Here is a 12,360-nt window from a genome sequence, read left to right on the forward strand (position 1 = left end):
TCTAAATTTTTCTACACTTATAAACTGTGATACGACTTCTATACACATTTGATCGTACCATGATTATAAAAAAACTCCAGTAGATTTCTGCCTTGGATGTTTCGGCATAATTAGTTTCATTACGGGCCAATTCTGGTTTTGGTATAAAGAATATATGTACCACTTTCCATTTCGATTATTCTGCGATCTGACACATTATTTTTTTATTTGGAGTTTTATTTCACTTGATGTTGCCTGTGCAAAGTATGGGTTGAACTAACGTCGCTTTGTGAATAAGACAAACATGTGGCCGCAAAAAAATTGTGATGTGGTAAGCGCATAAGGTTTTATTCTGTAAAATCTCTCTTTCTGCTATGCAGTCAACGCAGTGAAGGGCGAATCTTCTGTTCTGAGTGTGGATTATATTCTGCAGGTTAACAATTAGATAAAAAAAAAACTTCAACAATCCAAAATCATTGGACTTCTAATCAAACTGATTAAACATTATGTTATGGAATTTTAACAAATTTTTCCTTCATGAAGACTTGGTGATGTTAACTAATTCGTATTCATTCCAGAATTTTAGTTAAAATCATAAAACGAAATACAATAAGCCAAGAAGAAGCACCGATAGGTAAGATAATCCTGCTTACCACAATTTCATATACAAACGGCTTTCAAATACTTTAAATAAGCTCTTCTTTTGAATTTGTTTTCAAGAGTTAAAACATAAAAATAATCAATGAAGGCAAACGCAACTACAATTGTAAATGGTGTTTATGGTTCCGATACTGTAACAGCCAATTATATGCAATTTTGGTTTCGTATATTCCGTTCAGGAATTTTTGATGTTAAAAATGGGCCTGCACATGTAGGACGGTCGTCGAAAATGCCAATAAAAGCAGAGACATGATCGAAGTTGAGCGGCATGTTAGCAGTTCTAACATTGCCCAGGAGCTAAAAATCGACCATAAAACAGTTGTAAACCATTTAGAATTGACCAAAAACGGCCAGAACAGCCAACATGAGAGGTGTCGTGTTCCACCAGGATAATGCTAGGCTACACATCTCACACATCTACAGTGACTCTCCAGAAACTTCGGCAGATTGGCTGGGAAGTTTAAATGTAACCGCCATACAGTCCGGACTTGGCACCAAGCGATTATCATCGTTTTCTTGCATTCCAAAATTTTTTAAATTACAAAAAATTGGTATCTAGGCAGGATTGTGAAAATCGACTACTAGAGTTTTTTTTTTTTTTTTTTTTTTTTGCAAATAGAGGGAGGACTTCTGTGAGAGGCATTATGAAGTTACATTTTAAATGGCAACAAATCATACAACAAATCGGTTCATATTTGTTTCGGAAATTCCGAAACATGTTGAATAAAGTCCTATAGTTCATATAAATATAATGGATTTATTTTTTTCTATTAAGTAGCATATTTGCATTTTCACAATTTTTGTATCGAGATATTTTTATTGGATCACATGTAGTTGTTTCTTAACTATTTTGAAAATCAAATAAAATGAATGCAAAATGGCGGATCAAACATAATAAAAAAATTGAATATATAATTTTTAGCAGTATTTAAGACATAACACCATATGATATCAAAATTATATTTAAAATATAGCCAAGTCATTGAAATACGTGTCAAAATTCTCCAACATTCCGAATAATGAGTGGTCAGATTATTTGTGCCGAAATTTACGTCAATATTAATAGTTTTTGTACGAACTTTTCCTACCTAAATATTTTAAAGCCTAAGTACTAAATTACAGGCAATTTGGATCAAAAATTCGCAAAGAACTCCTAAAATATCGAAATTTGGAGGTACCCGTTACTTGGTGGCTGCCATAAAAAGTGCACCACAATTTACGACTTTTTTAGGAAGATTTTCTCTCCATTGATAAAATATGTACCAAAACTTCAGTCAAAAATATTTATTATAACATAGAGTCTCATGATGTTACAACGAGTATATGTCTGGCTCACGTATGAACTAGGATTATTGACTTCGCTCAAAAATTAAGAAAATGACAGAAAAATAGGAAGATGGAATTGGAAAATAAGAAAGATCCTGACTGATTAGATTTATCCTCGTTCTTACGATAGCTATATACTAACGCCCGCCATTCGTAAAAGCCCTGTTTCGAGAAAAAAAAACGCCTTTGAAGTTTGAGAAGCACTTCAGACATCGCTTGATGCTGACACAATAAATCGGCTGTATCTTAAAGAGCAAACAATACCACACATTCCCCACCAATAAATAGACATTCTTGAATTAGTTTAGGTTCGAATAAAAGCAATAAAATAGAGAATGGATGGGGTCCCTTAAATTTACCGACACTCAGGTTAGAAAATTGGGGTAAGAAATTTAGCATACTGACAATTATAAAATAAAATGCAAAAGTTATAACGAAAACATAAAGTACATAAGTTTTTTATTTATCAGGAGTCGGTTATGCCAAATAATATTCTCTTCGATGAGAAATTTGGGTCAAAGACTCATTAAAACCGAAACTGGGCTGGATCTGTATGTAGGTGCTATTTCAAATCTTTATACCTTAATATAAAATTTTTCGCAAACATTTATTTTATCCCCAATATCGCGTAATGACATTAAAATGAAATGAGAACCTGAAAAATCAAATTAAAAACAATCCAGTCAAAAACGTGCAAAAACTTCCAATAGACCGAATAAGGGGCTACCGAAACCTTGACCAATATTCTACTCTATGATCATCCAAAATTACACCAATTTAATTGAAACACCGTCATATTGCCGCTGACAAAAAATTAGATTTTTAGACTTTCGATTTTATCCTCTGACTAAAAGTCGACTTTTGCCGAAAAATTGATTATTTTAATTAATTGTTGTCAACAGATAAAATAGAGTTCTAGAATGTGTAATTTGTATAATTATATTATTATAATTTGGATAATTAATCAAGTATTTATGAAGAAGATCGAAAGTCGAGCTTAAAACTCGACTTTACGATTTCCTCAATGATCAAAAGACAACTTCGACTTTTAGACTTTTCAATATAAAAAGTCGATTAGACGATTTACTTACCGGACATCGTTATATGGGGCTACAATACAACGGTACCACCCAATATTCGGTATTTTGGGGATTTTGGAGACGTTTTCCAACGGAACTGACTGTAATTGTTAGTAGTATTTTTGGTTCTCATTGATTGTCACATATCCGTATCGGAATTCCAACCGAATTTTGTTGTAATTTGGTATTTTGTGTTCTCATTGGCTGCCAAATCTCACTACAAAAAAAAAAAAAAAAAAAAAATCAATATTGATATCCATTTTATTATAGCCCCATATAACGATAGTCCCAATATTATTTTAGATATTTTGATTGTCATCCTCAGGATGGAGGGAATAAAAAGTTCGGCCGGGCCGAACATAAAATCGTTTTTACTTGTCATTATTAAGATTTCCTACCCAATGAGAACCCAGACTACCAAAGGTCATATGAACAATGTATATAGCCCAAATTACAAAACTTTGGTATAAACAAAATATGGGCAGACAAATTCAATAGATTTGTATTTTTTTTTTTTTTTCGATCGTTCCCACGCCACTCTTTCCCGCCCCTGCCGACCGAGGGGGCCACCTCCTCATAACGAGAGGAGCACGTACACCCCATAGTCCGGACTATGGAGGGATATGATGGTATGAAAACTACCGGCTACAAACAATTTCAGCCGGTCATATATGTATTTACTACGAACAAGGACAAAAGAACTACATACGAAGGATTGCATTTTTTATGGCATCTACAGAGTCGTAAAATGGTATACAATTATAAAGCTTATTATAAACCTCACATATAGCACGAAAGGGATCATTTAATTCATAATTAGATTTAGCTAAAGAAAGTTTAAGTGGAATGTAGTTACGCGTGTTACGTGGAGGTACATTTAATTTTATTTCTCCAATTAAAAAACTCGAAGCTATATTGCCTCTTAAAAGTTTAGTAATAAAAATTACGCGGAGCATTAAACGTCTTCTCTCAAGAGTTGGGAGATCTATAAGTTTCAATCTATTTTCATAAGGCGGGAGAGCTAAATCAGTATTCCATGGTAAACCTCTAAGAGCAAAAAGAAGAAATTGTTTTTGAACGGATTCTATTTTGTCAGAATAACATTTGTAGAGAGGACTCCAAAGTACGCAACAGTATTCCAAGGTAGGTCGAACAAGAGTTACAAAGAGACGTTTGGTCACGTAGGGATCATCAAACTCTTTAGACCAACGTTTTATAAAGCCTAACAACGACTTCGCTTTATTAACACAAGCCTCAATATGTAAGTGGAAACGAAGTCTATTATCTAGAATAACACCAAGATCAACAAAGGAGTCTACATTTTCTAATGTGTACGATCCTATTGAGTAATTACAAGAACATGTCGTGTTCTAAAGAAAGATAGTTTTTTGCATTTCTTGAGATTGAGAGACATGCCGTTGAAACTACACCAATTTGCAAGGGAATGCAGATCATTTTGTAAATAAATATATTGATTTGAAGAATTAAGATTTGAAAAAAGTTTAACATCATCAGCAAACATTAGCACTCTTGACGTTGTAATAGCTGATGGGAGGTCATTTAAGTACAGAACAAATAAAACAGGACCAAAGGTCATATGAACAATGTATATAGCCCAAATTACAAAACTTTGGTATAAACAAAATATGGGCAGACAAATTTAATAGATTTGGATTAAACGGTCTTTAATTGCAAACTTTACACCCTATTGGCGTTAAGTTCCTTAATAGGATACTGACATGTAGGTGCAATAAAGGTTTCAAAACCACGTGAAACTCTACTACAGCGAATGAGGTTTAGAAGTGTGTTTAACACCTCCGATGTAACAAAAACGGGCGGGATCTTTATATAGGGGATATCAAACATAAGGTAAACTATGCAAACAATATCATGAAAACAACTAGAAATACTAAATTGCAATAATTTTTAATAGCAACTTTTGCCAAAATCAGCACTGTAAGATATTGACATCTATTTCTATTGATGTTCATCAATCCACGAGGTACTGTGTTATACTGTCGCGATTTCTGATGCAAAGAAATGAATGTTGTAAACCATTATGTAAACACAGCATAAATTGCAGTTATCAACCCTGACATAATGATACCTCCCGATTTTTGGTGTTTCCTACCACATAGTGATTTACACTATATAGACCTGACAGTATAATACAGTTCCATGCGCGGTAGGAAACTTCATTGCAAATAAATGCCAATACAATTTTATGTAAAATTTCGGAAATTTGCCATTAAAAATTGCTGTAATTTAGTGTTTCTGGTCTCCAGTAGTGTCTGTGATATCACTGGAAATCATTGTTTACATATGCTCATTTATGTTTTCTAAAGATCCCACCCATTTCTGATTGGAACTTTCAGTATACCTATGGTAACTGTCAATAGTGTATCCAATGTTCGGCCCGGCCGTAAATAACGCTTTTTTTAAATTTTTTTAAATTTGGTTTTAAATTAAAAAAAAAAGTTGCTTGTGCAAATAACAAAAAAATAATAAACTCAACTGTGACATTACTCGAATAAAATATTCTTTATTTTCTGTTCTATTTCCAGATATTAGTCAGTACAACATTTACAATTTGCTCAGCGCATTCAACACCGCCCTGTGGCTTATATGGTGCGCCTCCATGCCAGTTTCTGCCGGCACCACCCGGCCAGACGCCATCATGTGCCCGGCCAGGAAAAACCTACTGTGAACACATCGACAACTATCCAACGTAAGTCAACCAACAACCACATCGACATCGACAGCAACACTAACAAACACGCTCCATTACACATTCTTTAAATAGTTATGTAATCTCCGTTACGTGTCTGATTTAAATTGTATCTAAAAATAGACACCAGACTATTATTAACGAAATATTTCTCGCTGAAACCAGAAAACAATAAATTCAATTCTTTGATGGAGACAAGTAAATCATTAGCTCCCACATCTATGGATTGGAGGCCAAATGGCAACAAAGTACCAGTGGCTGGTTACCATCGAAAACCGCTTCAACACGCTTCTTTCTCCACTTCTTCTGGTCGAACGAGCGTTATTATCGTTGTCGCCCCCATGAAGAAGACATTAAGTCGAAGTGATAAATGACCGGGTGAGCATAGACAAAAAACGTGTTATTCCGGCATTTGTTCAGTTTTTTTTGGGAATTTCGTTATACCTTCGTCGATCGATCGTTGATCGACTTGGCCATATATCGGCTCAATAAAAACATTAGATGTTTTAAAACAATTTGCATACTTAGATGGTGTTCTTCACTTATGGCAGTATTAGGTGTGAGAGGCACAGTGGTTTGAGAGTGTATGAATTGGAAACAAATGGAGATTAAAGAGTCACATTCGATATCAAAAAACAAATAATATCATTTGTGTGAATATATACCAGTCATTGTAATTATTCGTAATAAATTCATGAAAATATTAGCACATGATAAACACCACATTAATCAGGGTCTGATATTTCAGTTACCTTAAACGGCATATACATTAGAACTTTTTACCGGGTTAACCTACTTTATGAGGATTTATTTGACATATATGCAAAGGAATTGACAATTGAAACCTACTGGGTTAACGAAATCCCGTTAAATGTAAACGTACTATTAAATCGATTAATTCAATTACCTTGTTCACAATATTTCCTTAATATTAGTCTTAATTCAAAATCAAAATGTTTAGACATACTTTAGAAGCTATTACAAACTTTAAAAGCTACTCCCATTTGCCACTTTTTTGGACTTTTTGCGAATTGGACAAATGATGGTTCTGTGGTGCACCATAGAATCGAATAAAATTATATATTTGAAATATATCTACATTTAAACCGATTTCCACAAACTCCAATAGGGTTCTTCCTTGCGAAATATCAACTCATTTGAATGGACAATTGGTACTGAAATTTCAATTTGTGGAGTACCGTTATATGGGGGCTACCTTAAATAGTGAACCAAAATTTATCATTTTTGGTAGGAAGATTTGCCAGATAATGATTAAACAATATACCAAATAACAGCCAGTAATAATTTCCTATTTTATCATTAGCATGCTGTGTTAGTAAAAGTCAATTTTAATTATACCCTACATAACTATGTTTTCAGGGTATTATAGCTTTGTGCAGCCCCAAGAGTTTGTATAGCCGCAAATTCTTGATCCTAGACCCAGCATTATGTATACCGATCGCCATATCTCGACTAGCTGAGTCAATCTAGACATTTGTGTCCGTCCGTCTGTCCATTAAAATTTCTAAAAATTTTGCATGTATGATGGGTTATAGTCAAAGAATATCCCTATTATTTTTGGTAAGGATTGGTTAATATTTAGGGGATGGAATAAACCAAACACTTTTTGTCTATTCGCTCTAGAGGCCACAATTATGACCCGAGCATCATGAAATTGTACACCAAGAAGGTAAACTGGGTAAAGGATAAGCATGAGTGTTTTGATGAAGATCGGTCAATATTTAACTGGTCAAATGCACCCAGACTTCTATATTTACTCCTAAAGGACAAAGACTCGAGAAATTGATAGAATATCCAAGAAGAGTGGTTGATGCATTTTTATATTGTTGCATATCCTCGGATGTGTGAGGTATACGTAAATAAGTTAAACTGTCTATGTGTTATGTTTAGTATAACTATTGTTATACTATAGTATAACTACATTGTTTAGTTAAGGGCGAAAATGTTACGCTGATCACTTTGAAATTTTACATGAAGTTCCGCTTATGGTCAAGGGCGACGCTTATAATTTTCGGTTATGTTGAGATTATATTTAGGAAAACTTTATTTTTGTCAGATTTTCTAGTCGCTCTAGATGTCATTATTATATGCAAAACATCACATGTTTTACACGGTGAAAGGAATCTGACCAAAACGATTGTGATGGATGTGATGTGATGATGGATGTGATGGATGATGATCGGTCAATATTCCGAGGGTCTAATCAACCAAAACCTAAAGTAACCAAATCTTAATTTTTTGTCGTAAATATTCACCTCGGAAAAACAATGAAATTATATTGTAAATTTGATGTGTATGTGTTTTATATGGATAGTGACAACTGACGGGACTATTGATCGGTACAATTACAGTAACTTATAAATATTACGGTAGGTCATGATTTTATTGCCTTCGCAAACTAATTGCATCTAAACACTGTGCAATTTTAGAGATACGACGCTAATACATTGTCCAAACTTCCTTGACCCACTAAACTTGACTTGACAGCTCGAAGAAATCAAAGATAAAATATGGCATCTGTGTTTGTTGTTTTCCAAATTTATTGGCTTAGCTGGGTTTTTTCCTTGTAGTAGCTGCCGCACACACACTGAACTTAACTAAGAAGCATTGGCTATTTTCCTTCACATGTCAGCTAAATAAAGAGTTTTAACTTGGCTAAAAATAAAACCTGTTTCCATATTAATTTCATTTTCAATTTCAACAGCAGCAACAACTTGGTCAATAAACCAAAACACGAAATAGATGGCTGTTAAGTATTCTTTGACTGGCAGGCAGGCTAGCTGGCAAGAGATTTGATTGGTTATTACTTAATAATGGCTTTAAGATATATATTTTTTCGTTAATGGCCATCTCCAGTTATGGCCAGTAGTGAATCACGGCAAGCGTGTGCGACAATAAACATTCTTGGATGATCGATATTTATTTGAGACGATATCAAACATGACATATTTACGATTTGTTTTTGTTGAAAGCGATTTGCATAAGACGTCAATGGCATTCGAGACAAGTCGTGCGGTATGTGGGCACACGACAAATTTGTAAACCCGAAATTCCGAGGGAAAAGTGGAATAGTTAATGATTTCGACAATTTGGTTTGAAAACCGATGCAAGTGATTTTCACGACATACACATCCACGTAGTAGATGCATGCATACCTGCATGCGACCATGGGTATCTGATGGTATGCGTTTGGACTATTCCCAAACCACAATGCATTCAATTTAAATTCAGTTTCGTATAAAATGTGTCATTTGGCCTATACCGTATTACGCACGTTCTCACCTTCAATGGAATGTGCAGTGGCCCAACCAATAAGTGATAAATTTACTTTTATTAATTTAATCCCTGCATACTTTTATTAATTTTTGCTTAATTGTTTACGAAAATAATGCACACTGGTTATTTCCTGCATCAGATGGTTGCGTACAAAATGTGAATATGGGAAATTCCAAAGTCTTTTAAATTCCTTGAAACTGAGATTGCTACCTTATAAATCGCGAAATATGAACATATTGCATATAATATAACTTCATTTCTATAACATGAAGTGTTCTTGTCAAAATCTTAGAAAATTGGTAATAAATAATAGGTTTGATGGAAGCTGTGTTGAAGCCAACGAGTTTTTTTGTGTTCCTGATTTATGGCTAAACTAAACAACGCACGCACATGTGACCAGTGAATAAGTTGCAGAATACCCCATGGACAATATGGTTCTAATGTATTATTTTTCGATATAATCTGACATTTTGAAGCCGGATTTTCGGTCTTTTTTGAATTTTTCTTGTAATCAGGACGCGCAATCAAATAATAGCTCACTATCTAAACTGATTATAGAATTGTAGAACTCGTGATTTTGCTTCGTTTAGTGTATATCTCATGAATGTATCTTATTTCCATTTGGATTCCAAAGGCGAAAATTTGGTGCGTAAATTTTTATAAAAAAAACCTATTTTTTGAGTCTACATTTAAAAAGGCACACTCAAATGCCGTGGAACCACGCGTAATTTTAGTTTTTTTTACGTGCCGAATCTAATGAGACCAGCCATGTTCAATTCCGCCTAATAAAATGGCGGATATAGGTACCTTGAATGTAGGAAAAACTGCAAAAACTTATTTTGACTAATTCGCGTATATAATCGCTTTTCTTCAAGTTGATTTTACCTGCATTAATGCTGGTATTATCATATTCGCGAATCTGTGTGAAAATATGTCAAAAATACATCGATACGCGATGTACACCTCAAAATTGATTGAGGTGGCACATCCGCGGTTCTTAACCAATTCTTTTAAGATTGATGTACTTTTGTGTATTTTCATTGGAGATTACTGAAATCTGATGCGCATAAAAATCTTATGCACGTTGCGTCATTTTTAGGGTTTTTGAATAGTAAAGTGAATCGAGCGGCACACTTTGGCCGCTAAATGAAACATCGAAAAATTCATAATTATTGGAAGAGATTGATTCGATTTATATGAAAACCACATGCGCAACAACTGATTTCCACGAATACGCGAATTGCATGCTTTTCAATATTGACCATTTTATTGACCATATTGTAAGTGCAAAATATTGAGTCATGAAGAAATTCGCGTCGAAACTCTTATCAGATGAATCTACCGATATTTAACAATCATCTAAATGATCAAAAATTTAAATAAAGCCAAAAATTAATTTATTTTATTTTCAAATATTTTCATGCTTTTATTCGTATTTCGCGACTATTAAACCGTATTTCAATGTGATTTGACAAGTATTCAAAGAAAACAAATCTGTTTATTCATTCGTGAAGAAATTCGCGAATTACAACAAATAGGAATTCATTTAATTTACATTTGAAATACAACATTTAAAACCACTATAACTTTTGTGCGCAGCATCCGAATTTGTGTACGCGAACAGATTTCGAATCTGCATATTTTTCTTAACGTATCTACCAAAAAACATGAATGTGCTCGCAAGAAAAATTTTCAATTTTTTTTAATGGAATTTTAAAAGAATTTTGTAATTTCCCATATATACATTTACCTCAGATAATGCAAAATAAGCCGATCGTGAGATAAATATTATGAAAATTACTAATCACATATGATTTCTAAAAGTAATCCTATATTCGGAATTTTAGGAAGATGAAACTTATAAGCGCATTCCTTCTAATATATCCCCGCAGTTTTATAAATCCAATATTAAGCGATTTGAATGTCCGATTTGACCCAAACTATACCCATAGTCGTAATTTTTACCACATCAAGTTTGAAGATTGGACCCATCGGCCCATTCCATACCTCCCCCAGTGTCAACACTTTACAAGCCTCTAGATTTAAATAACCGAATTAATTCAGTGTGTGCACATCGTAACATTTTCCAATACCTACTTTAAATCCGAAGATGGGGTCTATTGGTCAACCTCTTCTGGTACCTCTCCACAGATGGTCTTGGTTTTTCTTTATAATGAAAATACCATGAGTACATGTTAATCTTAACTTAAAACCAGTAAGGAAAGTAGTAAAGTCGGATGGGGCCGACTATATGATACCCTTCACCACTTTGAGTATATTCAACAGATGAATCCTAACAGAAGTCGCATTTTTAAAGGACCAGTAAAATGAAATTGGAACCATAAACACGTCATTCTGCAACCGATACTAAATTGTTCATTTGGTCAGATATAGAAGCTATATCTAAATCTGAACCGATTTCAGGAAACTTAACACACATCATTCTAGACCTAATTTGCTACGCTGTGCCAAATTTCGTGCAAATCGAAAGATATATAGGGACTTTGGTGCACCATTTATATTAAATCTGACGAAAGTATATGTGGGAGTTATATATAAATCTGAACCGATTTTCAGGCAACTTTACACACATCATTCTAGACCTAATTTGCTACGCTGTGCCAAATTTCGAGCTTAAATCGACTCAAAAAGTGATTCTATGCATATTCTCAAAAGGAGCCATGGGTCTATCTCGATTATTTTTGCATGTTACAAACATATGCACAAAAACATAATACCCTGTACCAGAAAAAAGAATTTGGTTCAAGAACCTCACAACCTGGGGGCTACCAGAAAAAATTGACCAATATTTATAATTTATAGTGGAGAGATGTGCTACCTAATAAGAACTCAACGTACTAAATTACAGTCAATTTGGTCGAAAAATCCGATCAGAACCCTTAAAAATACCAAAAATTTTGGGGTACCGTTATATGGGTACTACCAGAAAAACTGGACCTATATTTATAATTTTTAGTGGAGTAATTTGGTACCCAATAAGAACCCAATGTACAAAATTTCAGCAAATTCAGTTATAAAAAAACGAGCCCAAAAAGCCGAAAATACCGAAAATTGGGGGTGCCCTTATATGGGGGCTTTCCGAAAAAATGGACCTTTATTTGTAATGTTTGGTAGGGAGATTTGCTACCCAATAAGAACACAAAGTACCAAATTTCAGTGAATTCGGTCGAAAAATGCGATCAAAACCCCCAAAATACCGAAAATTGGGGGTAATCTTATATGGGGGCTATCCGAAAAAATGGACCTTTATTTATAATTTTTGGTAGGGAG

At 34.0% G+C, this 12,360-nt stretch overlaps 1 long non-coding RNA gene across 1 annotated transcript in view; it reads left to right on the forward strand.

Annotated features, from left to right (window-relative positions):
* Positions 1–5,784, forward strand: part of LOC133325050 (uncharacterized) — a 28,249-nt gene extending 22,465 nt beyond the window's left edge. The window contains exon 3 of the long non-coding RNA XR_009754150.1: positions 5,609–5,784. This is a non-coding gene — a long non-coding RNA (uncharacterized LOC133325050). The remainder of the gene's footprint in view (positions 1–5,608) is intronic.
* The last annotated feature ends 6,576 nt before the right edge of the window (positions 5,785–12,360 follow it).

This window comes from Musca vetustissima, unplaced genomic scaffold (genome assembly GCF_032173495.1).
Source record: "Musca vetustissima isolate MV318-11 ecotype Yass unplaced genomic scaffold, APGP_CSIRO_Mvet_v1 utg7613, whole genome shotgun sequence".
Lineage (NCBI taxonomy): Eukaryota > Metazoa > Arthropoda > Insecta > Diptera > Muscidae > Musca > Musca vetustissima.